We start from the raw sequence: 27,723 nt of genomic DNA, 5'->3' as shown, positions 1-27,723 counted from the left end.
CCTGAGGCTTCCTGCTCCTGTCTGGAGGAGTGATGACTCTGTAGACTTCTGATCTTCTTGAACCCAAGGTGTAAACCATATATTTCTCTGCTATTAATCGTGACTGCCCTTCTCAGGGCCTTTGCAGTGCTAAAGCTTTCTTGTATCCTGTAAAAATAATCCATGGGTGTTGTCCTTGAACAAACTCGTGGTCATTCCACGTTGTGAGCCTGGGACTGTCTGTGATGGGAGACATGGATGGCTGGTACTGACGGCTCTGCTGCACCAGGGGCTGAGCCAGCTTCCCCCACGGCCCCTGCAAGCCTTCCCTGTTATTTGCAGGAGCTGGATGTGGCCCAGCTGGTTGAGCTATCATGCCTGAAGATGTTATTTTACTTAAAATAATGTTAATATTGTGACTGTCATCTGCAGGATTCAGCAGCTCCGCTCCGCTCTTCGCTCTTGAGCGAGGCAGCCCTGGAGTAGAAGCACAGAGTGCTTTAAAAAGCTTCTCCTCTGTTACTGATCCTCACAAGTAATTAATTCCAGATTGCTCTTTTTCTTTTTTCTTTTTTTTTTTTTTTTNTTTTTTTTTTTTTTTTTTTTTTTTGATAAAACTCATTTCAGACAAGCTACAAACCTGCCTTCCTTTAAACCAGTTAGTTCTCCTGCTCCTTGCCTGGTAGGGAATGGGCACATGTGTTTGGAGTTTTAGCTGTAGTTATAAGAAGAAATTCAGTGGGTGGATAAAACAGGGTTTGACCAGGTTTAGCTGGAAGCATTTTAAAACCCACTTTCCATGCCACTGAATTTTCTTCTTTGCATTTTCTTCAGTGTTTTTAACCCTGAACATCACAGATCAGTTCTTCTTGTCATTGGTTTTCTTGTGTCAACCCCTTCTCTCTGTCCTCCAGCTGCAATGGGAAGTGAGGGAAGAAAATGGGGAAAGAAATGTGGAGGAAAAACCCCACAATTTTTGTCGTGGAGAAACTTGCCTGATCTGTCCAAGCAGGACATGGTGTTTCTGCAGCAGCTGTGGTCTGCATCCATGCATTTCCCTGCTTTTCACAGCTTTCCTGTCGGGATATTCCTCCTGTTTCTGATGCAGCAAACATCAATGTGATTTTTCTACCTTTTTTCTGTCTGTTCCCTGGTGTGCTCAAATTGCCACAGGGTCAACTTGGTTCTGGGTAGGGTTTTTTTTTTTTCCCCTAAATCTCACCGTTCCAAAGAAGTGGATTATTAAAATAAAAATACAAAGTCTCCAGGCTGTTTCCCTCCAGATAATGCAAACATAGATGAAATGTTGAGTTATAACTACCTGAGTGACCTTTTAAGATAAGAATAGTTATTGACTGGTGGTATTATGTTAAACTGATAAGAGTTCTTTTTAAAAGAGGAGGGGAAAAAAGCCCAGCAAACCCTTCAGTAACCATAACAACTTACTCAGCAGCACACGGACACAGCTCCTTCCTGATGCTGCTGCTGGAGGCTTCAGGGTGGCCTGTGGGGATCTCATCTGGCGGCCCCTCAAGGGAAACTGGGAAACCTCCCTGGAGCTTCAGGTTGTGCTGTGAGGGCTGCCCGAGGTCCCTTGGCTGCTCCTGTTGCTCTCAGCCCCCAGATTTTCATCATCTGTAGGGAATTTTAGCTGGAGAGTTGTGCTGGGGCTCAGTCCTGTGCTGTTTCATCCAGCACCACAGGTTTGGCTGTGGTGGCAGGGGTGGGTGCTATGGGAGAGGGTGCTGGGAGCAGGAAGGATCATAGACTCCCAGAACAGTTTGAGTTGGAAGGGACCTTAAACCTCACCTTGTTCCAAACCCTCTGCCATGGGCAGGGACACCTTCCACTAGCCCAGGTTGCTCCAAGCCCTGTCCAGCCTGGCCTTGAACACTTCCAGGGATGGGGCAGCCACAACTTCTCTGGGCAATGCCAGGGTCTCACCACCCTCACAGTGAAGGATTTCTCCCTGATATCCAATCTAACTCTGCTCTCTGACAGCGTGAAGCCATTCCTCCTTTTTCTGTCGCTCCAAGCCCTTATTCAAAGTTCTTCTCCAGCTCTCTTGGAGCCCTTTTATGTACTGAAAGGGGTTCCAAGGTCTCCCCAGAGCCTTCTCTTCTCCAGGCTGAACAGGGCTGCTTTTGAAAGTCAAAGGAGGATGCTTTTGACGGTCCTTGCTTAAGAAATGAGGAACCAGGCAAGGAAGTCCCTTCCTTACTGTCACTGTGCTGGCAGGCTCTGTTGGAGCCCCGTGGGGAGCTGGGTCCCAGCTCTGTGCCCAGCAGAGGTGCCAGCTCCTGTTTCAGGTTGTTATAACAGAGTAAGGAGTGTGATGTGAGCCCACAGGTAACCCAGCCTCCTCTGGCCCAGCTGAGCCCTGCAGGCTGTGTTTGCACGTGCTGCTCCTGGGAATTCTGTCCATTTAAAGCGGAATTCACACTTCTGCCGTGTGCTTGGTCACCTTCTGTTACCAGGGGTTGCCACTGAGTGTTGGAGATACAGAAAACCAACTGTGAGCAACTGATTTTTCTTACCACCTTCTTCCTCCCCATCCCCTTGCACTTGTATTAACTGTGAGTCGTGGGTTTTCCTAAGTTTCATGGAAAGTGAGTTGTCCAGGTTCACAGCTCTCAGGTCAGGGCCAGCCTAAGGGTTGACAAGCAAGAAAGTGCAGACCCAGGAAGTCTAAAATGAGAGGGAATAGGCCTGATGAAACATAAAATACTCTAAATATTCCATTAGAACACATATGAAATATGTGAACATATATGAAGCATAAAATACTCTAAATATTCTGTTAGAATTAGGGATAGTGGGAAAACAATCCACTTGAACCCGTAGCAGAAGAGGCAAAGGTGTGCAACTCTGTGTGTCTGCTCAGGAATTCAGTTCCTTAAACCTGCTCTATTCCAAGTCATGGCAGCAGCAGGGAATCTGTGTAAAGGTGTCAGCTTGGCCTGTGCTCACCAACCTCTCCTCACATTCTTCTGGAGCAGCCAGTTGGATGCTGAGTGCTTTTTGTAGCCGGTGTCAAATCCCGGTCAGCCAGAGAGCCTTTATAAATAAAGGTGTCTGCTGGAATTCAGGCATACGTGGATAATAGCTGCTGTAACTCAGCTGTCCAGCCTGGCTTCCCGGCTTTTATAAATGACTGATCAGAGATTCCACTGAGAATGAGGATTTAAGGGGATGGAGCTGCTGGAAGTGGTCTCTGTGCCGATAAGTATAGCGAGGCTCTATCCCCGGGACAGGTGGCCGGCGTTGCCCTCCCTCCACTGCTGCCCCGGGTTTGTATTTCACACAAGGCAAATGTTGCATTAGTAAAACGTGTGTTGTGGTTACATGGCAGGGGCTCTGCAGTCTCTTTTTTTTTTTTTTTTGCAAGCTGCACTCAAATCTTTCAGTTTGTCATCTTTTTTTTTTTTTCCCCCCTTTTATTTATGGGAGCGGGTAAACACTCGGAGATCTCTCTGGACAAGCCACAGCAGCTGGAGGATACTGGTTTCTCTATGGAGTGGAGGAATTTCATCAGAGGAGCTATTGTTTGACTGTGTTCCCAGCATTTTGGCAACTGTTCTTTAGATTAACCCTACAGAAAGGGGAGGGTGCTCTCTGCCGGGTCTGGAATAATTGCAAAAATGTGGGCAGATGCTTTTGCATTGTTAGAAGTGGATCCTGGCTGGTAGTAGGGAAGCATGGTGTGGGATTAGGGAACGAAGAAGCCCAAGTTCTTTAAATCCCTCCCGAAGCCAAACTGGATGTCAGCATTGATGTTGTTTTCTGTTTTTAAAATGGAAATAGTTGGTATTTTCCCCTCTGCCCTGAGCAGTCAGTAATCTCAATGTGTGATAACCAGGGATCCTGCCACAGGAGAGGCTGGGAACCCAGGCCTGTGGAGGCTTAGGACTTGCCCTGCTGTCCCACAGACCCCTGAGATCCGACTCCTTGCTGGTGTAAAGCCCCTGATTTCAGCAGATTTACGGGTTTGACGCTGTTTACACATCTCGGAAATCGGCCTTTTGGTCATCAGCTGGTTCTGTGGCACAGAACTCACTCCTGAGCTTCCAGGGGCATAACCTGTCCTCTTACAGCCAGTGGCCTGGACCAGGTGTCTCCACCCCTGTCCCAGGCCACTTCTGTACTGTCCCTTGGAGGGGGGATGCTGAGAGCCACCTCAGAGAATATTTCTTGCTGTCGGGGTTCCTCTGTGGGGCTGCTGGGGCCGTTCCTCGCTCCCGAGGGCTGTGGTGGGTCACAGCTGGCACACCCAGCCCAGAGAAGCTGTGGCTGCCCCATCCCTGCAAGTGTCCAAGGCCAGGTTGGATTGTGCTTGGAGCAACTTGGGATAATGGAAGGTGTCCCTGCCCATGGCAGGGGGTGGAACTGGATGATCTTTAAGGTCCCTTCCAACCCAGACTATCCTGTGATTGCTCATCCAAGGGCTGGTGTGGTGCCTTGTGGGGGACTTGGAGGAGGAATGGGAGCCTGTGACTTGTGGCTGAAGGGTGATGAAGCTCCTCACTCACCGTGCAGCAACTTCTTCCCCTGGCAATGCCTGCAGAGCTGAATTCAGCCCCCAGCTCCGTTCCTTGCCAGATCTTCAAAACACAACCAAATTCGGCTTTTTTTTTTAATCTGATGTGCGTATTTTCGTTCGGTTTGCCCATACAATTACACTAATTTGCTTTATTACACACAAAAAGATTAAAAATACATCTGGCAGAGAGGATTAAAAGCTGGTAATCTGGCTGCTAAGAAGCACGCGATGCTTTAGGATTTCCTTTCGAGGTGTGTGGAGCTCTGGAACACGAGCAAATGTGATCCTTTGTAGTTGGGAGTTTTCACAGGGAGAGCTCATTAAAGCCGCTGTGATTGTTCAGATGAACAAAAAAAAAAGAATGAATTTAAAATATAAGACTAAATCCCACCACATTAAAGCCCTAGTTGTGATTTAAGAGCTCGTTTTTGGTTTGGGTTTGGTGTTTCTTTTTGTATGGGAACTTGGAGCAATAGGGTTGTTTTACCTTTTAAAGGATTTAACAAGTCACTCTAATTTTCTTTTAATGTTGCAGAGCTTCAAAATAACGCAAGGTCAGGCTGAGCGTAACTAATTCCAGTGTGAAAGCAGAGGGAAGCCTGTTTCTCCATAGACTTACAATTAGTGCAGCAGTACTCCTGCCTTGGAGAGGGAAATGAGACTGCTGGAACCTTGGTAAATAAAAATGCGTGCTTGGGGATTTTTTTTTTCCATTTTTTTGTACAAATAAGAGGGGGAGCCCTGTAAAAGCCAAGGTTCAATTCAGTTTAGCTTGCTCTTTCACATGTGCCCCAGGAGGGCAGTTGACGGCGTGATGAAGGTGCCCTTGGATCCTTCAGGGGCTGGCAAACCCCTCTGAGGGTGCTGGGTTTTGGGTCCTCATCACGTGGTTCTGTTCAAAACACATCCATGTTTACCTGTGGCAGGGTTCCAAGGGTGCTGAGAGCTTTTCTCCCAGGATCTGAGCTGGTCTGTGTGAGTCCTGCCACTCCACCCTGGACTTTGGGACCCCCAGGTGCTGGGCTTTCGGGGGTGATCCCTTTGCTGTTTGCAAACCCTTTTTGTTGCACTGTTATTGTGGTGAGTGTTGTCTTTATCATCTTAATGTGAAAAAACCCCCAAACCAGGCTGTTTTCACACTGCTCTGGGTGTGCTGCCTGTTCTGGCGTCTGGATGATGCCCAGAGCATCGTCCTGCTTCTCCTGCAGCCACCCCACAGCATTCCTGTGGCCAGAACACACCTTGCTTTGGTCCTGCCACCCCTGGGGATCCCCCAGCCTGTCCTGTGCTGCTGTGACAACAGCAAATCGCTGTCACCGTGTCACCTCAGTGCTGCAGGGGATGCCCAGGGCCCTCCACTTGCCTTCATTACAGAACCATTTCACTCCTTGTCCCTTTCCTCAGGTGTTAGTTTTGCTTTCCAGGTCTGGCCTGCTGCCACAGCCCGAGTGTGTCCCTTCTTTCCGTACATTGTGGTCTCCTGCTGCTGGGGGTGGCCGGGAGCTTGGGTGGGGAAAGGGGAGTTCCCATGACCTCGCTCCTGTTTAGCTTCCCTTTCCTTCGCCTCGGGGACTATTTTCACATGTAGAGGTTGCTGGTGATCACAGTGAGTGTTTTATGCCCTGTGCCCGAGGGGAGATGCTGAGGACACATCCCATTTCCCACCGGTCTTCCAGCTCTGGTGCCCCGTCACCCCCAGGATGCGGGTGCTGGTCCCTGGACTGCTCCGCCTCTTCCCTGTGTGGGATGGAGCCATCAAACCTCCCATCCCCCCGGTGCCAGCTGGAGCCCTGCCCGCAGCACCAGACCTCCCTGGGCATCACCTCTCTGCTGCCAGAGCCACGGCCAAATAAAAAGCATTTTCCTTTCTCCATCTCCTACCTGCTGCCCGACCGCCTGGCCTTGGGGAGGGAGATGGGGCTGTGGGAATCCCTCCAGAGCCAGGATTCGGACTGCTTCCCTCTCCCTCCAAATGTCTGCACACCCTGGTTTGCAAACACAGTCAGCTCTGCCTCACTCCATTGAGGTTTGGGTTTTTTTCTTAACTCCTTATGTGCCCCTGGCTGATAGAATTTGACCTGTTGTAGCAGAAATCCTAGCATTTGCTTGCTTTTTATTTTTCCCCCTTGCTTTCCCCCCCCCCCCCGCAAAATCTGTATGTTGCAGCTTTCAGGAGAGAGGAAAACAGCATTAACTTTTCATGTCTGTCGTTGCTAATTTAAGGGGTGAGAAGTTGACCTGGGTCTGTTTTTTGAAGTACTGAGCATAAACTGGTAGTGCCAGTGTCAGTGCTGAATAACTCAGTAAGCTGAAGAATGCAGTGATATCTAAAATTAAATCTGTTCTTAATTGCTGGGTTATAAATGGCAGCGTTTTCTCCAAATGGAATTAATTTATTATTTTTCAATTGCCGACACGAGTCTCGGCAGCACAAACCCCACATTTTGCATTAATACAATAATAAGGCTCTTCCAAAAAGGTGTGTTTGGCATTTGCAGCACACAGCACAATCTAACAAACCATAAACTATGTCAAAATACCCTTAAAGTGGTAATTAAAACTTTTTAAAAAATGTAGAATAGATGAATGCATTCCAAATTGTGACTTTTCAATGAAGCTCTTTCATAAAAAACATTGTTTCTTGCCAAAACAAATTCAAAGGCATTTTTGTAATTTCTGCTGGGGAAAGGAGGAGTGTTTATCCAGCCTTTCATGTTGGTTGGGCTTTTTGACTTTTATTTAAAATTTTTTTAAAAAGAGTGTTTTTTGTCTGAATGTGCATTAAAAAATCCTGATCCCGTCCTCTCCGGAGGGGTGTGTAAAGGGGGATGAAGGCTGGAGCAGGGTGTACCTTGAGGGGCAAGGCTGTCTTTAGCATCATAGCTGAAATTCAGTGGTGATGGGATCCCCTGGCATGTTGTGTTTGGGGCAGACACAGATCCCAGAGTGATTCCTGGGCTCAGGGGTCCTGCTTTTGGAGGAGGGAACCCCCCACAGGTGCTCGGGATAGGGACGGAGTTCCCCAGTTTGCTTCACAGAGCAGCATCTGCAGCCACAGGCATCCACCCAGGGCACGAAACAAAACTGCTCGAGGTATTTATAGCTTTTCCTTATGATTTTTTTTCCTACCCTTTCAATTTTGGACACGTTTTTGACAGCTCTTACCTGCTGAGTCACCGTTCGTCCTCTTGCACGGGAGCTCCTCCCGACACACCGATTCCCCAAGCAGGCTTGAGCAACCATCACCTAAAAATAAATCCTGTCAGGGAAGTGGGGGTTCCCCCCCCTCCTTTTTTCCTCATATCACCAACTGCTTTTCCCTCTGTGTGTTTGCTCTCTTACACAAGGCCAGTGTTCTATAGATGCAATACCTTCACATTGCTAAGGATGGTTTGACCACTTATCACGTCCCACCACCTCCTATCCTGTGGAGGAACTGTGTGTTGGAACCAGATAAGGGTGCAGCTTCTGGAGATAACTGTATCTGATGCTGCACCAGCGCTCTGGTTTCACTAAGATGAATTTTTTCAGTGGTGAACCACAACTTGAGCACAAACTGTGTGATTCTCGTAGTTCCACGTAATAAATTTAAATCCTGGCTTGCTCCGCAGCAAGGAGCCACTGCTGTTACTTCTGATGGATAGGGAGGAAAGGTTGGGCTTTCCAAGGGTAATCCCAATATCCAGGTCAGGTTTTTTTCCCATTCACCAGGTTCAGATGGCAGGAGTGTTCAGAGCTGGTTTTGCAGCGTTGCTCAGTCCTTAATCTGCACCACTTGCTTGCAGACAGCCAGACTGCAAAACCCACCTCTCCCGAAAACTCCTGCAAAGACTTCAGATATGTGCAATGATGCTCATTTAGGGTATCAAAGCACCTTCCTTCCGGTCCCTTAAGGTGCTTTCTGCCCCAAAAATGCATCTCAGATTTATTTGCTTTGCTTTATTAATCTCTAATTTTGTGCATTGGGTGGTAAGTGACAAGAATATCATTGTTTCCTTCCTGTTTCCGTATCCTCACACGTGCTGATGCTGCACATGGAGAATGACAGGATGGTTGGGTTGGAAGGAACCTTAAAGATCATCTTGTTCCAACCCCCTGCCACGGGCAGGGACACCTTCCACTATCCCAGCTTGCCCCAAGCCCTGTCCAACCTGGCCTTGGGCACTTCCAGGGATGGGGCAGCCACAGCTTCTCTGGGCAGCCTGTGCCAGGGCCTGCCCACCCTCACAGCCAAGAATTTCTTCCTGATGCTTCATGGTGTGCACAGCTGTTGTGCCTGGGTGGTGTATTCCTTGTTTTGTGGGTGCTCCCACCTTCCTCCTTTCCGGGGAATACGCTGCAGAAAAGAAATGTTCAGTCTATTTATGAATTTCAGCCTCTACATTAATCCATGCCTACATTAACCCTCCAGGTGGTTGCATTTCACTGTGTCACAGCTGCTAGCGGGGTGTTCATCTTGGTGAAAGTCTATTTTAGCTTCCTGCTGGTCGTGCAGCCCACTGTCACCCTGTGGGGCACTGTCACTCCTTCCCAAGGAAGGAGGAAGGGAGACTATTTAAGGAGGGGCAATTAGTGAGGGAACAACTGGAGCTGAAACCAAAGGCAGATTTGGGAGGAGGAGGAGGCTGAGAAGGAGCTATTTCAGGGAATGGCTTGTCTGGCCACGTTGGTCTTGGGCATGGAGGTGTCCACCCACCTCCTGTGTGTTTGATCAGCACGAGTTTTGGCACGAGCTGTTTAATGTGTGGCTGTTTCTTGCCACACTTGTGTGGAGGGACACAGAGATGCAGCGTGCCACTGCTGGTGGAGGTGCCTTGCCCAGCTCCTCGGAAGTTTTGGGGTGCCTGGTAGGTTTCGTGGCATCTTTTGGGGTTCTGCTTGTGTGCAGGTACGTTTTGCATGTAGGTATTGCATGTGTTTTGTTGTGGGCCTGCTCCTTCCTGAAGCATTTCTGTATTTCATCCTGTCTTCTGAGAGGGTCAGATCACCAGCAACCTCTTATCCAAAGGGGATTCTGTTTGGATAAATATATGAAGAACATAACACCTTGTTTTCTCCCTTCTGATTCTACTGAGTGGCCTATTTTTTCCATAATTAAACTCCTCATGCCCTGGGGATAGGCTGCGTTGATCGGACAGTAAATCCTTGACCTCGGATCCAGCAGGGCAGCCCAGGTCCCTGTGGGACTCATCCCTGGAGGTGTTCACCGTCCCTGGAGGCGTCCAGGGAACGACTGGACGTGGCACTCAGTGCTCTGGGTCTATTTGACGAGGTGGTGATCGGTCAAAGGTTGGGCTTGATGATCTTTTCCAACCCCTCTGTGATTCTGGGAGTGAGGTTTACATGTGAATCCCACGGGATATATTTGCCATCCTGGATGTGACGCTCTCGCCCTTGGCCCTGCGGTTTGTCAGGGCAACACAGAAGATGAGAAGCTTTGTGCTCGTGCTGCTGTTAAATCTGAATGAGTAATTCAATAATGAGTAGCTATCAGTTCATTGCTTTCATGTTAAGGAGGAATCCTGTGCTTTTAAAGCCTTTTTACAAGGATTGGATTGTGAGTTAATTTCTAATCTTGCACAACTAACGGGTACTTGAACATAAGGCTTCTCTTTATCATCACAGTCTCTTTTGTTGGAGCAATTTCCAGCATATGGTTTTGGAGGATTTAACATCTATCCCAGACACGTGGTGACACACTCTTAGTCCTCTCCATGCGTTTAAGTCTAAAAATGTCTATTCTTTCTTTTTTTTTTTAAGTCTCCAGGATGCTTGTGAGTACTTGGAGCTAGAAAGGAAAACAAAAGGCACACCAACACCAACAGGTTTTGCAAAAGAAGGTTTCTAAGAATGCATCTTACTGAGGAGAACATGTGTGTCTGGGCTGTAGCACAGAACTTGTTGACACGTTTTGCTAAATTTGCTCAGGGTTTTTCTATTTTAGCAGTTGAAAAAAGCTTGTAAAACTGGGGGACGTGTGCAGTGGTTTTCCCTCCTCTCTTAGCCCTGCTGCTTCTTGACAGGCTCTCCCAAGGCTGGCTGGCTCATGTGGGGGATCCTAAATCATCTCCTTTGCATCTTTGGGGGTCCTTGGCATCTTTGGGGGTCCCTGTGCACCCAGCCTGGGCACAGCTTCCTTCTCCTGTCCTGCATCTCTCTGCTTGTTTAGTGTGGAGGTTTTGTAACTGTGGATTTTCCCTCCCTCCTTATCAGCCTCCTCAGGCACTTGAGGGCAAGTGGTTCAGCATGTCCTTCATCCCAGGGAGGGAGCTGGAATGCTGCAGTCCCTCTCCTCTCAGGCATTAGGTGCTTTCTGCGGGATGGAAACACTAAATCACATTAGGGATGTGTTTGGGGAAAAGGGAGCCATTGTGGCACGGGCTGAGCTAAAACGGTTTGTGGTTGTAGGAAAGACCTTCAGGGTTGTGGGATGGAACTGGACACTTGGGGCTGAAGCTGGGGCTGCTGCAGTTCTCCTCCCTGTGTCCAGAGGATTTTGGCTTCCTCTTGTCTATCAAATGGAGGGTGAATTTGTCTGTGCAGTATTCCAATTGTTTTTGAAAAACCAGGGCTTTTTACGGTTACTGTTCATCCTTCCTCTCAGATGTCCCTTTGGCTGGTGATGTGTGGTAATGAGGAGAAAAAAGGGGGGAAATCCTGCTCAGGAAAGAGAAAAGTGTTGTGTCCCTGGTGCCAGAGCCAGGCAGGGGAGCCTGAGAAGGGCTCACACGGGATTCTTTGCGGCTCCGCGTTTCTCGGCTCCGGCCCTTTTCCCGTCAAAGCAGAAGCCACAGAAATATCTCAGTTTTCCTTATTGCCACGATAGAGGAAGCATTTTCTGCCTGAAATAACAGCTGGAGCTGGGGCTTGGAGCAACCTGGTCTGGTGGAAGGTGTCCCTGCCCATGGCAGGGAGTTGGAATGAGATGGTCTTTAAAGTCCCTTCCAACCCAAACCATTCTGGGAGTCTTCGGTAATTTTCCTTTTTTTCCAGTGTACCACTTGTTCTATACATTTCTTTCTTCTAGCCCACATTAGTCTGTGTGCAAGCCAAGAGCCAGTTCCTGGGGAATGCTTCTCATTGGCATCCCAAGAGGAGCAGGACACAGCACCCTGAGTGAAGGGATTCCCGTGCGGACCCCACTTCTCCCTCCTTTTCCTCAGCAGAGGAGTCCCCTCTGGCTCTGCCTTGGAGTCCTTTGGAGACCCTCCAGGAGAACATCATTTGGGGAGACCTTGTGCAGCCAGGGGGGATGGTTGAATTCCAGCTTCCATCTCTGGAGGTATTCCAAAGACGTGTAGATGTGGCTCTTGGGGGACATGGTTTAGTGGTGGCCTTGGCAGTGCTGGGTTTACAGTTGGACTCGATGATCTTAAGTCTTTTCCAACCTAAACTGCTCTGTAATTCCACTCGGAGAAGTATGGATGGGAATTTGGGGTGTGCTAGGATGAGGAGGTGCCTGCCCACCCAGGCTTGCTGCAGGATGGGAGCAAGGGGACCCTTTGGCTCCAGGGAGGATCCCTCATATCCCATGACTCTGGGAGGTGATGCCCTAATCCAGACTCTCAGAGCTGCTGCTGCTCTGCCTTTGGCAAGGAAATGGGAATGAAGGCTCTGCCTGGCGGGTGCCAGAGCTGCTCCCCCCATCCAAGACTTCGAGATAAGCTGAAGGAAAGAGTGGGGATGTATTCCCCCCCTCCCCCAGCACGCACATATCCCCAGGCCTTGGCTGTTGTTTCAGAGCTTATCCCTGGCTGGTTTAAATTTAGGAGCCAGCACATGCAGGCACAGGATGAGCAGCTGTGCCGTGGGGCAGGAACAGGATGGGGCATCTGCAGTGATGGGAGCTCCTCCTGCTCCTCCTCCTGCTGGATCCACTGCCCTCTGTATTTCCACCTCACCTGCAACATCCCTACTGCTGCATTAGGAGTTAGGAATTAGGAGGTTTGGAGGAAATTTTGATATTGAGGGAAGAGAAGCAGCGGTGAGAGCAGCTCTTGCAGGGTCTCAAGGTCTGTGACCCATATCCCTGCATCCCAGATATCCACCCTTGTCCTGTAATTGTGTCTGGGCTGTAAAACACGCTCTCTTGGGCTCAAAAAACCCCGCTGGCATGGACTCGGAGAGCACACAAGCCCAGCTCCTGCCTGGGCAGGCATGAGCTGAAGTCAGAGCATCAGCATCTGTGTTGATGCTTGACCTTTCGCGTGCTCCTTGTTGCAAACACACTTCTCTGCAGATCTGGGAGAAACAACTTCAAAACCACATAAGGTCTGTGCTGAAGGCAGTCTCAGTGGGATTGTTTATCACTAGCCCACGTTTGTTTCTTGGTCCTCTCTTCCTTCTCTGAGAGGAAGGTGATCTACCTGCCAAGGGAGCTGAATGGATTCAGGCTGAGGTCTTTGGTCAGAAAATGCTGCAATGAGCACAAAGTGTGGTGTGGGCACAGTGCTGGGCAGTGCTCAGAGGGTGCCTGTAAACCTGAACAGGGACAGGTGCTGGTATCTGTCAGTGTGGCTTTGAAAGTCCTCTGTACCGTTGGAAGTGTAAATATCTAGGGAGAATCATCAGTCTCCAGCTTCCAAAGCAAACCCTTGTGTTTCCCATCTTTCTGTGCCCGAGTCCTCGTTGTGGATGAAACCATTCAGTGGTTTTAAAGTGCCAGGGGCAGGTTTAGAGTACATGTGAGGAAGAAATTCTTGACTGTGAGGGTGGTGAGGCCCTGGCACAGGTTGTCCAGAGAAGCTGTGGCTGCCCCATCCCTGGAAGTGTTCCAGGCCAGGTTGGACAGGGCTTGGAGCAAGCTGGGATAATGGAAGGTGTCCCTGCCCATGGCAGGGGGCTTGGAATGAGATGGGCTTTAAGGTCCCTTCCAACCAACCCGAACCATTCTGGAATTCTGTGATCATGTGCTACAGGTCCCTGCTCAGGATATGCATTTGGAAGACTCCTTATTTTTCTCTATCTCATGGTCACAGAGGATTGCAGCTCTTCAACAAGAGCCCTGACTCCCCTCCTGTCATCAGACAGCAAGGTTTAAATGGAAGGAAAGTTTCTTTGGGTAGCAAAACATAAATAAAACTCCACCTGAATTTCATGGGTTATTTTCTTTTTGATCAAGAGTAGCCTGGAATGCTCCTTGCTGGAAACAAATAAGAGCTGAGGTGTCTGAGCTGAGTGTAGGAATTTATTGGGACTGAGTATAATAATAATTCATTTTGAGCACACCGTGGAAGCAGGAGGCTGCAGTGGCTTTGCCATCCTTCGTGTGGGTGCAGGAGGGAGAGATGGGGATTGGGATTTCTGCTTTGGGGGTGCCTGGATGTGGCCATCTTGGCCGAAAAATGTGAGTCCTTCCACTCATCCTGCATGCAAGGAGCCTTTGCCTCACCCATGCAGATGGTGGGGAAAGGAGGAATTGTTCCACAGACCCCTCTGCCCTGAGCTTTCCTTGCAAAAAAAGCTTGGAGCAACTTCTCGGCAGAGGTGGGAGTTTGTCCCTGTAGGAACAGGGCTCTCCTTAATAGGAGATCTTTGAAAATAAATGAGTATGTTTTTGGTCTGGAAAATACTTTCACATCCTTAGATCCTGCAGCCAGGAGGGAGCATGCTGATCCTCCGGTCTGGCCAGACAACTGCGCTCCCTCATTCCTGGAGCCGAGCTCCCGCTTTCTGGGTGAGCTGGATTTGATTTCAGCATTTTCCAGCGACTCTGTGAAATGGGGTCAGCTCTTGCCTGCTGCTCTCTCCAGTGGGTGATGTGCTCCTCGGGCAGGAAATCCTCTCTCCCATGCCTGTCCTCGCCGGTGGGACGTGTCAGGGACTTTATCCGGAGATAAGGCAGGTGCTCAGCACTGAGGGGGAAGGTGGTTCCGGCATGTTTTGCTCTCACCACCCCTTCTCCTGCCCCACGAAGGGACAGTGTTGGGTAGCAGCATCCCTTTTCCTTGTCTGTTTCCAGTGTGTCCCATCTGCATCCCAAGAGGGGAAAATAAATGAGTGCAGCCAGGGGTATCCCGGTCGGAGCCGATGGAACACACCAGTTGCAGGGACTTCAGCCGGGGCCAGCGTGTTTCCCTCTGCCAGGTTGGGTGATAAAGGCCCCCTTGTTAGCACACATTGCCTTAAGCTATGTTTCCACAGCTTTCCATCTGTTTACCGAGGGTATTCAGACATGTAATTCCACCGGATCTGGCTGCTTACGGAGAAGGCTGGATTATTTGTGTTTCGTAAATAAGGCCAGAAAACACAAGGGCTGGAGCACTGAAAGCCAGCTCTGCATCACTCCTGGTGGGGTTTCTTTTTATGTCCCACTTTCCTGCCTTTTGCTTTTTTTTTTATTTATTTTTAACCGTAGCTCCCTTTTCTCTCCCACATGTGCCTTGTTATCCGTGTTCTCTCCTGTTTGTGGCTCCATAGTCGGCTTGTTTCCCTCTGGAGGAGAGTCTTATATGGGCTCCCTGATCCTTTTTCACCTGGGGAGTCCTTTTCCTAGTGGTTGCTTTTTCCTTTCATGTGATAAAACCTTATCTTGAGAGGAGCTGGGATTATGTATAATGAGACCTGGGTGCCCTTGAGGAAAGGAGGAGCGATTCATGGCAAACCTGGGATCCAGGAGCATCCATTGGCAAACCCCTTCCTGATGTGTTTGGGGGGGGTCTGTGGAGCTGCTCCTGCCTCAGTGAGCTTTTGTGTTCCCGACTCTCCCTTTTGTCCCCCTGTCCATGAAGCCATTGGAGAGGCTGGTTTGCGCTGGCACCTGTGTGAGCTGACAGCTCTGCATCCATCTGCCCCCACAGGGCACAGCATCCCTCCCTCATCTCCGGTGGAGCCCTTGAGAAAAGCGGCTCTGTGAAGGTAAACGAGCAGTTTGGTTAATTAGAGCTCTCTGGACCTTTTCCAGCTGGATACCCAGGGAAGCAGGGGATGGCTTGTGTCCTCAAGCCAGGCACCTGGACCACGGCTCCAGGGCTCATAACCAGACACTGCAGGGATGGGCAGGCTCTGCAGGGGGGAAAATAAACCCCGAAGGCTATTTTTTTTCCATAAAAAGGCCTGTAATGGTCCTTCTGTGGTCCAGCCTGTCCTTAGAGCACCTGTGGGGACGATGAAAGCAGCGCTGGTACAAGCACAGCCATATGTTCATCCGGACGGGGAGGTGTCGGCTCAGTTAGCAGTCCTGTTCGGAGGAACATCTGTGGAGGGGTAGGAGGGGTTTCCCAAACCATGGGCACAGCAAGTCCTGTTCCTGTTGAGTCTCCAGAGCCGAGCCAGACCCCTCCTGTGAGACCATCTCAGCGAGATGCTGATCAAAAGGGGAAAAAAAAAAAATCAGCATTTTTACCGTTTGCTCAGGGCAGTTTGCAGGATTGCAGGACGTGCAGAGCAACAGCATGGACTGTCCTTCAGCCAGGAGAGCCTTGGTTTTCCTGAGTTGGAAAGAATTGCTTTGGATAAACTCTGTAAAGTCTGGGTTTGTGTCGTGTCGGAGTCAGTGAACAGATGCCCGTTGTTTTATGGAGCTGTGGATGAAAACCTGAGAGCTTTGCTTTGGTTGTACTGAACGGGGCTGATGGCTGGGGATGCCCCAGGGATGTGAGGAGCATGGATTTGGGGATATTCTAGGGCCATGAAGATGGTAAAAGGGCTGGACCACATCTCCTGAGGAAAGGCTGAGAGAATTGGGACTGTTCAGCCTGGAGAAGAGAAGGCTCTAGGGAGACCTTAGAGCCCCTTCCAGTCCCTAAAGGGGCTCCAGGAGAGCTGGAGAGGCACTTTGGATAAGGGATGGAGGGACAGGACAAAGGGAATGGCTTCCCACTGCCAGAGGGCGGGGTTAGATGGCATATTGAGAAGGAATTCTTGGCTGTGAGGATGCTGAGGCCCTGGCACAGGTTGCCCAGAGAAGCTGTGGCTGCTCCATCCCTGGAAGTGTTCCGGGCCAGGTTGGACGGGGCTTGGAGCAACCTGGTCTAGTAGAAGGTGTCTCTGCCCATGGCAAGGGGTTGGAAGGAGATGGTCTTTAAGGTCCCTTCCAACCCAAACCATCCTGGTTTCTGAATATCTCATTCTGTTTACCTGCTCTGTCATCCATGCTCCTGGGATGCTTGTTGCTGAAGTTGGGAAGGTTAAGGATAATCAGTGTGTGCATTGTCAAAACTCCTGCCATTCCCATTTGGTTGCTGTGTCCCTTAATCTGTGACCTACATGGTGCCTCATCCTCAACCTGACAGGGGATTTGTGCTGGGATAATTCAGACGGGATGTGTGGGAAATCCTCTCGGTAGCAAGGCCTATAAAGTGATGCTTTCCAAGTATAAACTCTGATTTTCCAAAAGCCCGGCATTTCTGGGGACTTCCTTGGGTTCCATCCAGACCCACTGGGCTTGAGATGTAAGTTTGGGAAGCTGACGCCCAGAAGCAGGAGAACAATGGGAATCTCTTTGGGCTACTTCTTTTCTAATGGATAACAGATTGCAGGACTTGGTGTCTTGTTCTGGGGGAAGTAAGTGAATCTTGAAGCTTTGCTCACTCTCTGCCTTTCAGCAGAGCAATTAATATCACCCCCTATTTTAAATGTATCATTGGAGAAGAGCATCCATGTGGTTGGACTGTGGGTTTAGGGGTGATGGATCGTCACAGCCATGGTGGTTTGAGTTGATGTAGACTGCACTTGGCAGTTCTGTGTTTGCTGCTCAGGGCTGAGGGGATGGGATTAATCCCACAAAATAATAGCGTGCACAGACTCCACACTTTGTATTGTCAGCAGTAGGGGAGTGACCCAGACCTGGAGTTTTGCCCCATCTCGCCCTTCCCCTGGCTGGATGTGTAGCTGGATGTCACATCACATCCCAGGTGCAAGGAAACCTTCAAGTCCATAAAATGTTTAATACCAGAGATGTGTTTAGGAACTTGTGACCCCCCCAGGTGAAGGTTTGGTGCTGGTTTCAGTTGTGAAGAGCAGCACATGAGCTGCATAACCAGGATAATCTTCAAGCTGGCTGCACCTAAAAACCTCCAGATGCTGATAATAAAGCAAATGAGGCTCTTACACTGAATTTTTTTTATGCCCCATGTGATGTTTCCAATGGCATTTTATGTTTCAGACTTCCTTGGTAGGACAGTGGTAGGATCTAGAAATATCCAAGGCATTAACAACGTCTCTGTCTCTCTCTCCCTCTTCCCATCCAAAGATAATAAGAGCTGCAGGGCTGGCCCTTCCCCCAAAGCTGCAGGGCTTGTGTTGCTTTTCCTTGCATACTTTGGCAGGGAAAAAATAGCCTTGAAGTGTGGTAAAAGACAGAAATATGCTGGAGCATCAGGAATCAAACCAGCCTCTTTGAGGATGGAGTAAGAGAACAGAAAGATGTTTTTTTTTCCCTTTCTTTCTAAAGGCGTTACGAGCAAAGCTGTCGGGTTTGGGGATGGAGGATCAGAAAGCACTTTCCTGATCCGGAGAAATGATTCAAACTGACAGATTTCACAAGGAAAACAAAACTGGGGAAAAGCTGGGTTTTGAAGAACTGCTGCTCGCACGGTTTAAAAACAAAAATCGGCGTTTGCTTTGCAGTTTTGCTGACATTGTTTCTCAGGCTGCACATTAGTGATTTGAAGGGAGTGGTAACTTCTTGCCTATTCCACTGGTTTTTAAACCAGTTTTTGCTGGATGGGGCAGGTGGTTTTCTTCTCTTTTGTGACCATTTACAGTGGTGCTGATGGGGGGAACTGGCCATCCCCTAGTGAAGGGGGACCAGGAGCCTGGTTTTGGCTCGTGCAATGCCCATGGTCTGCCAGGGGTTGAAAAGCCTTTGGGGGCAGGAAATGTAGGATTTCAGTCCTCTGGGGCATGTGCTGGTGCCAGGAATCTTTCAGCTCCTTGTACTGAAGGTACATGCAATTCAAAACTATGCAGAAGTGATTTTAGACCCGATAGTGTCACTCAACTGTGCACACAAAAAACAAGCCCCAAAAAACCCCCAACACAACGTGCATCTTTGCTCCTTTGTTGATTTAAATGAGACCTCATAGTCTGGCAGCCCTTGTCCCTGCTGTGGCCATGCAGGGGGATGGCAGTGGGCTGTGACAGGGTCCCTGTCCCCTCCCAAACTGAACCCCCCGGGTGGGTGTCAGCCCAGGGAGCACACATAGGATGTTTGGGAGCTGGCAGCTTTTCCGTTCCCTTTCCCCAGCGCCCTGAGCACCACACAAGGCTGTGTCCTGCCTCCTGAGGTTCCTGTGTCACCCCTGGGGCCGTGGTGCTCTGCTCCAGGCTGGTGTGTCTGGAAAGAAAGAGCTGCCAGGCACAACACTGTCATGTGGCATCGAGGACATCCCAGCGCTGGCTTCGGAGTCACCACTCCCCGAGGTCGGAGCTCCTGCTGTGCCCATCTTGGGCTCGGTGGGGATGTTTTATTTGCTGTCATCAGCCACCAGTCCCCCTATGTGCTCCTGGGTAAGTCACTGATGATCTGGCACGGCCACAGCTCCTGCTGCTCCCTGCGATCCTGGCTCAGCTCCATCGGGAACCGGTCACATCGCCCGGGGCTCCAGCCTGGTGCGGCAGCACGGAGCTTATCCTGGGAAGAACATGTAATGGACTGGCACAGGGAAGTCACTTTACTGAGTTGTTTATTGGATATTCAGTTTTCTCTGCAACTGCATCTGTCACCGTGACCCCGGAGTGGCTGCACTCAAGCAGTAAGTGCAGGGATGAACGTCAGATCCTACGGAAGGAGAGATCTTGGAGTGACCAGGAACTCCCTGTTCAGAACAGAAGCAGCTCTGATCTAAACCAGTGCTTGTTGGGGTTTTTTGTGGGGGAGGAAAGAGGCAAAGAAGACATACTTGACATGTCAGCAGTGCCTTCAGGAAAAAACCTATTCCCCATTTCAAAGTGCAAGGAATCTGGTGCAGAGCTTCCTGGGGCACTTCTTGCTCCCTCTCTGCTGTCACATCCTCTGTTTTACTTTCCCTGCAAACATCCCTGGTGCAGGTTTACTCCTGAGCAGCACTGAATCATGTCTGTCTGCAGTTTGTCTTTCTGCAGAAGGATGTTTTTGCCAATTTTAAACCAGATCTTCAGTCTCTCAAAGCTGAGGTGGCTTCAGACGCCCACAGGTTCTCTGGGATTCTTTTTTTTTCCCCCCCTCGGCATGCATGCTTCCAAAAACGAGTGGGAACGCTTCCAGAGATGAGCACTGTAACTCCAACTTCTGGAAAGCTTTTTTTTTTTTTTTCCTGCTTCTATACATATTTTCACTCATTAGTGATGGCAGAGAGCCTCCAGGTATTTATCACAGCATCAGCCATCCGGCTTCTCCGCAGCAGCTCCCAGCCTTTGTATAATGCTGGGGAATTCAGGCTAAGTGTGGGATGTAAACACAGAAAAAGGCAGATAAACAAACAGGGCTTTCTTAATTTTTATTTAAGGCATATTTTTTTTTGTAGGGAAAGAATGAAAATTAGACTCCACATGATGACAGCCTTCTTTAATGTAAAAACGTAACCGGGATGAGTTGCTGTGCTTCACATTAAATATTCAGGTGCTGCTTGTTTGCTGCCAGAGTTTTCAAGTCAAACTGCTGGGGGTGAGGAGTTTATAGGAAAGTATCTGTAAAGAGGTTGTCAAAGTGCTAAATTTTCCTCCTTTTGGCTGAATTGACCAGTTCTGTTCCATGGCAAAGCAGTTCTGTTCAAAGCAAAGAAAATCATCAGGGCAGAGACGAGGCCGAGAATGTTTCCCTCTTCAACCCCCAGGTTAAGGAAAGATCTGTTGCTTCTAAACTCTTGAGACTGACCAGAAAAGAAAAATAATAAGAAAAAATAACTTAAAAAAAATTACAAAGCACAATACAAGCAAAATAAGCTTTGATCCCATTGTTTTCTCCCTCAGTATTCCCACAGCACCAAAGCCACCTTGTCATTCCGCTCTTCGGTTTCCACTTGAGTGAAGTTTAACACGTCACTGCGAAGAAAATAGTAGTAAATATAATGATTCATCATCCCCAAAGTAGTGAAAAAGGGAGGTGGGGAATGTCTGTCAAGTTCTCTTGAAGTCCTTGAATTAAATGTGTAGGGATTTTGAATAACCTCAGAGTTAGCAAATAAAAGCATCAATTTGAGTGTCAGGATGATATTTAATTGAAAAGCAACCAAAGGGGCAGACTCATTTTTAGGCAACTGACAAAAAAAAAAAAAAAGTATAAACACAAAATAAGTTTAAAATAAAGTAATTGGAAATTAATTGAAATTTAATTTTAATTAGGTGCCTGAAATTGGATCGTCTGGATCCCTGGGGTTCCTGTCTCTGTCTCTTCCCTTTTTCCCCCCCTCTGTAAGGCAAATGTCAATTAATATTTTACAAGTGCTTTAAATAACTTCATGTCTGCAACCTGTTACAAGTCAGTGGGACTCAAATGTTCAAAGGTTTAGGAACCTGTGGACAGTTGTAGTTACAGAATAGCTGCACAGGGGAAGAAGCACTCAGGCCTTTGTGTGCCTCAGATGCCTGGTTTTCCTTGAAAGCAGAAGGAAAAAAAGCCAGTTTTGCTGTTCTGCTTTGAAATATCACCTGTGCTGGTTTTCCCCTGGAGAGAAGAGGATGTGGGTCAGACCTCTTGGAGAAGATCTTGTGTGTTTTTCTCTGAAGCTCTGGATGTCTGGAGATGGGATATCTCATTTTTCCTGACATCTCCGGCTGCAGTAGCATCTTAAGGCTGGGCAATGGTGCAGGATCCATCCTTTGCTCTCAGGAGCTTGGTTTCATGGAATCCCAGAACAGTTTGTGTGGGAAGGGTCCTTAAAACTCATCTTGTTCCAATCCCCTGGCATGGGCAGGGACACCTTCCACTAGACCAGGTTGCTCCAAGCCCCATCCAGTCTTGCCTTGAACACTTCCAGGGATGTTTCCACCCTAGCAAGTGTCCTCCTGACCATCTAGACAGGCACTTGGTTATCCCAGGTGTCCAAGGTGTCTTGCCATATGTGACCTCTCTATGGAGAGCTCCTGGGGCTGGAGGAGACACCTGGGCATTCTCCTGCTGAACCCTCTGTGGTGCAGGGAATGCAGTGCCAAAACATCTTCTTGAGGCATCCTTGACTTTCCTGGGAGGATTAGGATTCTTCCCCTGTGGGATTTCACCTTGGATCCTGCCCTTGGCAAGTGAGGACATGGCTCATACCAGCCACTGGGCTGATGGAGGGCGAGGAATGTCCTCTGTCTAGACGGATGGCTGTGCCTCAGGAAGCGGGAGGTTTTGGGAGCAGCCTCGTGGCTCCCTCAGGGCAGGGCTCAGGCACACCTGACCGCTGCTGTTCCATACCCATGGCAGTGGGAAGGCTCGTGGCTCCTCCAGGCAGCCCAGCAGCAACATGAACCGAGATGCTCCAAAGACAAGAGGATCCAAGGAATACCTGCGCCGTTCCCAGCTCCGTCTCCTGCCTGGCCTGGGTCCCTGTTGCGTCCCTGCTGCCTGGAGATGCTGGCAGCACCTTCTGGCTCCTCGCCAGGGATGAGTCTTGATGCTTTTTTGGCTCCAAGGTGCCTTTGCTGTGCTCGGCCAGAGAAGCGGTGCCAGAAAGGTGCCTCTTTAACGCACGTGAGGAGCTGTCACTTAAAGGCTTCCACTGCAAAGCTCGTTGTTGTGGCACGAAAAGAAGGAAAAAAGTCGGAAAAGAAGGAAAAACAAGATTTTCTTTGTCCTTGAGGTGCACTGAGCTGCTCTGCAGGGCAGCTGGTGCGTGTCCCACGTGCGTGAGCCAGCTCTGAGGGGGGACGGGGACAGCGTGTGGGGGAGCCGGTCTGTGATCCCCCCCACGAGTGCTGGGGGGTTCCACGGCCTGCAAGGAGCTCCTCCAGCCGACGCCATTTCCTTCCACCACCTCTGGGAGCTCCAGAAAAGAAGGGTTTCGCTCAGGAAGTCGGAGCAGCCGTGTTATTTATAGAAGAATTATTTGTTTGGACGTGAATAACCTCGGCGTCCGTTGGCAGCCAGTCGGAGATCAGCTTCCCTGTCTTCCCTGTCTGCTGCCTTCCTGCACCTTCGCTGCCTGGGGAGACCCTGTTGGACCCAGGGGTGTTCTCCTGGGCTGGATCCTTTCTTCCCCATACCCCTGCCCATCCTGGGGTACTCCTGCACCCTCCTGGGCTGTTTCCCCCACACCAGCTATCCCACGCCATCCCAGATGATCCCTGATGGTGAATTAGCTGGAACACAGACCAGAAATCCTCTTTAAAAGCACCTCCCTGTGTGTTTTGGGTGTTTTGTCCCCCGAAAAAAAGCTGATACACCCTCATTCTTCAGCACAGGCTTATGACAAAGACCCCGGCATATGTTGAGCTGCATCTTACTCATTTTGCTGGTTTCCCCATTTCAGCTCTGAAGTGAAATCATCCCTCAGCCTTTCACTAATGGAAACTTGGTTTCGGTGCCAAGATAGAGGCAGCAGAACCTGAAACTATTTTTCCAAAGCGCTGGAAACATTGTGCAGCTCCAGCGGCCGTAGGGGAGGCGGGATGGAAACGGTCACATCAGGTTGGTTACCTCTGATCCCAGTTTTCCAGAGATAAGGGTCGAGTCCCCTGCATCGTCCTGCGACAAGAGTGGGTTTGGTTGTCGCTTCGCTGTGAGGGTTTTTGGGTTTAAGCTGAATCATCTCATTTTGGCTGAGCCAAGGACCCTCAGAAGATGAATGGATTTCTCCTCCACGCTTCCCTGCACTCCTTTTCATTGTCAGAGCAATGAAAAGATTCCTTGGAGCAATGAGGAATCTAAACCTTCATTTTCATTTTCCTTTTTCCTTAAAATTAGGGGAGAGGCTCATTCCTCCTATTCAGCTGAGAGTCCACGTGAAATAAACCCTCTCAGAGTGCAGTGTAGGGTTGGGTAGTGCCGTGTGTAACCCTGACTTGAGCATCCCCTGACAGGCAAATAGAGAAGAAAATATTTCTCCTTTTTTTTTTTTTTTTTAAGGAGATGAGTGGTTTGTTTGTGGAGGGTTTGGAAAATCCTCTGGAGCTCCTTTGCATGTGTATGCAGTCCTCAGGCATACTTGCCTGACTGTCCTCGCTGCTCAGCTAAAGGTCAAACTCTTGGAGGTTTCCCAACGTATATCGTCTGCCGCGATTATTTTTTCCATATTAAAAAAAAAAAAGAAAAAAATACTAGATTTCCCAGTGATGCTTAATTATTTTCCAGTTTGTGGAAGCTCTTGTGGAGGGACCTGTGCTTGCTCTGGTGAGCGAGAGCAGCCTGTCCCGCTGGAGCCGCCTCCGGCACAGGGGAAGGGCTTTGCTTTTTTTTTTTTGAAATTCCTTAAACACGATTCGAATCTCAAGTAGGACGAACGGTCTGAGGAGGGGAAATACTGCACCAGAACATTTGCTTGTGGTTTCTGCTCTGCTCTCCCTCCCTTTCCCTGTGCGTGCCTGCGAGAGAGGGAGAGCGAGGGTTTTGTGTGCAGGGAGGGGGAGGCACCAGCCAAAATTTTCCAGCGGGGAGCTGCTGGGGCTTGGCACGCCCGATGCGCCAGCTCCGTGCTGGGATGTTTAGAGGGAGGTGGAATAGCTCAAGCTGGGGTAATTGGGGTTTCTCAAGAGGAGCAGCTAGCTCTCTCTGCCCCACTTTTTGTGTCCCCTCCTTTTCCTCTCACCCCCATCACCCTCAGCCGATGTGGAGCTTTCCTTGGTCCCAAATCACTTTGTGTTTGGGACAGATGGAGAGGAAAAGGGCTGTCACCGTGGGATGGGGAAGGTGTCTATTAGGAAGGAGGTCACCAGCCCCAAGGTGGATGGTGCCACACGCAGTTTAGCTCTGACAAGTTTAGAGGGATGGCTGCTTATCTAATTACCCCAAAGATTAATTGCAGCCAGCAGCAGAAGTCGAGGGAATGAACTTTCTGGGTCTGACTCATCCACTCTGCTCCTCTCTGGCAGGGCAGAGTGGGTGGGGATGTCCCCAGAGATGCTTCCAAAGCGTGACGGTGTCCTTGGACATGAAGCAATGGCTTCACCCCAACTATTTGCCGGGTTTCCGGAGCTACGGGATCCATAGTCGACCTTGTGGCCCTTTGGCTCCAGCAGACTTTGAGGGGCACAGGACCTGCTTGGGGTTGGAATCGATGATCTTAAAGGTCTTTTCCAACCTAAATAATTCTGTGGTTCTGTTGTACAGCCCTGGGAGAATCCAGGAAAGTTCTGTTCCTCTGTGAGGCGCCGGTTTGGGTTTGGTGTCCGAAGGGGGGCAGAGGGTTTGCTGGTGTGACCCTTTGGGTAGTGCAGGGCCGGAGTTTCTCTGCTCAGCAGCTCCCAAGCTGTGCCCGCTGCCTGCTCAGGTTGGGCCATCTGCTCCTAATTAGGGCAAAGTTTTCTTCCAAGAAGCTCGTTCTTGAATGAACTGTTGGAAGGTGTGTTCCTTACATAAGTACTCCTTAGGTCCTCCCGGGACATCCCCGGGAAGAGCCTCCAGTGAGAGGCACCCCATCACCCATCCCATTATTTAATCTCTGTTTCATTCCCTCACCCACTGGGCTACACACCAGCTTTCCCAGCCCCCTTCCTTAAACACCAAAACGTCAGATATCCCCCCCCTCCCCAGCCCCATTTCCGTTGCTGTGCCTTATAACTGGATAGCAGTGATGTACCCACGAAGGAATGCCGGGAACCGCTGCCGTTCGGGATCTTCTCCCGGCCCACGGAAACTCCGCATTCTTCGGCCAGCTTGCGGCACGCCAGCGCATTCCTGCTCCATGAGGTGGAAGCAATCCTGGTAGTGTGAGCTGTGATTTCTGTGGCTGGGGTGGGGAAGCGCCGCTTTAAAAAGCCTCTTAATTATATTCCTTCTCGGCAACGCATCAGTGCCGTTTTTAGCCCATTACGAACGCTGCGACTTCGCTCTTAAATCAGCCCATTTGCTGATTGACCCAGTTCTGCTGCTTTAACTTTTTTTTTTTTTTTTGCCATTACAAATGTTCTATTTTCAGGCACTTTTGCAGCCCTTGAAGAAGAAGGGGGCGGGGGGGTAAGGAGCCCAGCCCTGTTTCATCCCTGTCTCCTCGCTCGCCTGCTGGTAGTTTGGCTTTTCACCTGGAAGCACAGACACAAAGCAGGTCCCTACAGAGCCTGATTGTAGCCTCTTTGGACTTTTCCCTAATTCCCTAATTTCTTTGGGCAGTGATGCACTGGCAGGACACGTCCCATCTCCTGCTGCCACTCAGAGTCAGGGTTCTGCTGCAATCCAGCCCCTTTGCTCTTTAGGAGTCAGAAGCAGGAAAAAGCAAGGGAGACCGGGATGAGGAGGAGATCTGGGAGTGCTCATGGAGGCAGCGAGGGGCTGTGCAAAACCCTCTGCCAAAGGAGAAGAGATCAGTTGAATTTGGCATGTGGGTGTGGAGGTGGGAGCAAGGTTTTCACCTCTCTGAGTTTCTCTGTGATCTTTTTTTTTGGGAAGCATTGGAACAAGCTTCCCAGGACAGTGGTGGAGTCCCCGTTCCTGGAGGGATTTAAAAGCCATGTAGATGTGGCACTTGGGGACATGGGTTAGAGGTGGCCTTGGCAGTGCTGGGGGAACAGTTGGACTTGGTGACCTTAGAGGGCTTTTCCAACCTTCATGATTTTATGATTCTAAGCAAAGGTGAGGCTCTTCTGTGCTGTTGCACCTCACGTGCTGTGGCTCACTTCTCACCTGGAATGCTGAGTTCCAGAGTTGCACACAGACTACATGCCTCCAGCAGGGAAGGATGGGAGTGTCCTTCCCTCCACATCTTGTAATAAATCCCCTTGTAGCAAACCCAGGCTTGGGGAAGGTGTGTTGACTGCAGGTTAGGAGAGGATCAGCTACTGGAGACACTGATCTGGAGAGTGATGGACCTCCTGAGTTTATGATCAATACCATGGGTGTTAATTTTTGTAATTCCTCCCCTTGTCCTTAGAGTCCAACCCCTGCAGGGACTCACCCTCATTTAAATGCTGATGAACTTGCATGGAAAGTTGATTTGTCTGGTTTGCATATTAAGCAGAGGTGCACTGGAGGAAGATGTTAAATTCAGCCTTTGCCAGTGCGGGATCATCGGACAGGGGTAACACGGTCAATGAAAGATGTGCTGCCTGAGGGATAAATCTCTGTTAGTCCCCTGTCAGGGGGTGGTGCACCTGGGAGAAGTCCCTGTGGCAGCCTGTGTTTGGGGGAATGATTGAGGAGACTCAGTCACTTAGTTTATCCACGAGGACACAAGGAGTTGGTGCATCCATCCATAAATACCGACACAGGTGGTTTCAGCGGAGGGCAGGAGCTGGTTTTAAGATCATGAAAGGTTGGGAGTGGATGTTGGAGACATTCAGGCTGGAGGTGGGGTTTGGGTTTTTATCTCGTGGTGTGTTTAACCTTTGCAGCAGCTTACCAGGGGTTTGAGTGGACTCAGCATGGGGTTCAGCATGGGAATGTCAGCTTCCCAGAGGGTACCTGGTGGAGCTGCTGCTGACCAGGGGGCTGGGCTCACCTCCTGCAAACTTACCTTTAGTCTCCTAATTCAGCCAATAAGAGTAAATTACCCCAGTTCAGCCCCTCCTGGCCCTCACATCAACTGATGGATCTGTGAATGGTCTCATAGAGGGGTTTTTTGTGGGTTGGTTTTTCTTAACTGGGTCTTTCCCCAGACCTGCTCCAGCCTTGTCTCAGAATGCATGTTGTGAATCTGCTTTCAGGGAGAAGGCGGGATATTCCAACCTCGTGGCAGGCCCTTAGGATACCTGCCAGTGGCTGTGGTCTCTCTTTACTTCTTCCCTATGAAGTGCCCTTTATGCAGCACCTGAAGGGACATTTCTTCACACTCAGCCCTGCATATTTGAGACAGGTCTCACTCTTTTCCCTCTCCGCACTGCAACAAGCAGATCAATAACTATGGGCTTTCAAGAGGGTTTTTGATCCCTTCAGCCAGGGAAGACAGAGCCAAAGGTGTCACAGGAATCATGGATTCATGGAATTGTGTAGTTTGAGAAAGACCTTTAAGATCATTGAGTCCAGCAGTTAGCCCAGCACTGCCAAGGCCACCACTAACTGTGTCCCCAAGTGCCACATCCACAGGGCTTTTAAATCTGTCTGGGGATGGGGACCCCACCAGTGCCCTGGGCATCCTGTTCCAATGCCTGACCACCCTTTCTATGAAGAGTTTTCCCTAATATCCAGTCTAAACCTCCTCTGGTGCGACTTG

The 27,723-nt window shown here is 49.6% G+C and overlaps 1 protein-coding gene and 1 long non-coding RNA gene across 7 annotated transcripts in view; one reads left to right on the top strand and one right to left on the bottom strand.

The window, feature by feature from the left end:
• The window catches only part of SAMD4A (sterile alpha motif domain containing 4A), a 100,113-nt gene that overhangs the window by 8,694 nt on the left and 63,696 nt on the right, over positions 1 to 27,723 (top strand). The window lies entirely within an intron of this gene.
• Positions 20,301 to 23,324, bottom strand: LOC108508190. Its single transcript, XR_001878336.1, has 3 exons — positions 23,061 to 23,324; positions 20,434 to 20,482; positions 20,301 to 20,310 (listed from the first exon to the last, which is right to left on the bottom strand). It is a non-coding gene; the product is annotated as an uncharacterized LOC108508190 (long non-coding RNA).

Source organism: Lepidothrix coronata, unplaced genomic scaffold (genome assembly GCF_001604755.1).
Source record: "Lepidothrix coronata isolate B3197 unplaced genomic scaffold, Lepidothrix_coronata-1.0 Scaffold284, whole genome shotgun sequence".
Taxonomy (NCBI): domain Eukaryota; kingdom Metazoa; phylum Chordata; class Aves; order Passeriformes; family Pipridae; genus Lepidothrix; species Lepidothrix coronata.
Note: the sequence above shows the minus strand (reverse complement) of the source record. Positions and strands in the feature narration are given on the sequence as shown.